The following is a 1,462-nucleotide window of genomic DNA, read 5'->3' as shown; positions in this document are numbered from 1 at the left end:
TTTACTTTAAAGACGATTAGATATATGATAATAATAATAATATTAACTAATAATAATAATAATATAATAATAATAATAATAATAATAATAAATAATAATAATAATAATAATAATAATAATAATATAATAATAATATAATAATAATAATAATAATAATAATAATAATATATAATAATAATAATAATAATAATAATAATAATAATAGAATAATATAATATAATAATAATATAATAATAATATAATAATAATAATAATAATAATAATAATAATATAATAATAATAATAATAATAATAATGATAATGAATGAATAATATAATAATATAATAATAATAATAATAATATAAATAATAATAATAATAATAAAATGATATATGAATAATAATATAATAATAATAATAATAATAATAATAATAATAATAATAATAATAATATGAATAATAATAATAATAATAATAAATAATAATAATAATAATAAATAATATGATGATGATAATAATAATAATAATAATAATAAATAATAATAATAATAATAATAATAATAAATAATAATAATAAAATAATAATAATAATAATAATAATAAATAATAATAATAAATAATAGATGATGATGATGATGATGATGATGATGATGATGATGATGATGATGATGATGATGATGATGATGATGATGATGATGATGATGATGATGATGATGATGTTCATGATGATTATAATAACGATAATGATAATAGATATTAATAATAATACCAGCAGGAAGACGAAGAAAAAGAACTATATAGACAGATACAAAAACAGACACATTTTGAGAGAGAGAGAGAGAGAGAGAGAGAGAGAGAGAGAGAGAGAGAGAGAGAGATAGATAGATAGATAGATAGATAGATAGAGAGAGAGAGAGAGAGAGAGAGAGAGAGAGAGAGAGAGAGAGAGAGAGAGAGAGAGAGAGAGAGAGAGAGTTGCGGGAGACAGAGAAATAAATGCGGGGGCAGGGGGTGAGTGTGTTATCTAATCCAACAGAACGGTTTTATTATGTTGTAGACTGTAGACTCCCACCCATCAGGCGCGTCATAACAATTCATAATGTCATCGAATACCTGTGTGAAAATTAACGGGACTAGATTCTAGTACATACTCTTTTTTTTTTTTAAGTGCCGCTCTGCGATCTAGTGGTATGACACTCGCTTTCAGATTGGAAGGTCCTGGGTTCGAGCCTCGCTCGGCGCATAGTTGAGTCCTTGGAAAAGGCTATTTACTCACATTCTCTCACAGTACTCGGGTAAAATGAGTACCTGGCCGTTAAAATCGTTGTCTCTGTCCTAAAAAAAATTGTAATATCGCCTTACAGGCGTCATGTAACGTCCTATTTGTTAACGACCATACCTAGTTGAAAATACCGGTTCTCGTGCGATCACCGAAGTCAAGCAACGTCAGGCGTGGTTAGTACTTAAATGGGTGACCGCTTGG

At 25.4% G+C, this 1,462-nt stretch overlaps 1 pseudogene; it reads left to right on the top strand.

Annotated features, from left to right (window-relative positions):
• Positions 1-1,364: 1,364 nt before the first annotated feature.
• Positions 1,365-1,462, top strand: part of LOC144969779 (5S ribosomal RNA) — a 119-nt pseudogene continuing 21 nt past the window's right edge.

This window comes from Berghia stephanieae, chromosome 3 (genome assembly GCF_034508935.2).
Source record: "Berghia stephanieae isolate SIO BIC M18660-M18661 chromosome 3, UCSD_Bste_1.3, whole genome shotgun sequence".
In the NCBI taxonomy this organism is placed as follows: domain Eukaryota; kingdom Metazoa; phylum Mollusca; class Gastropoda; order Nudibranchia; family Aeolidiidae; genus Berghia; species Berghia stephanieae.
Note: the sequence above shows the minus strand (reverse complement) of the source record. Positions and strands in the feature narration are given on the sequence as shown.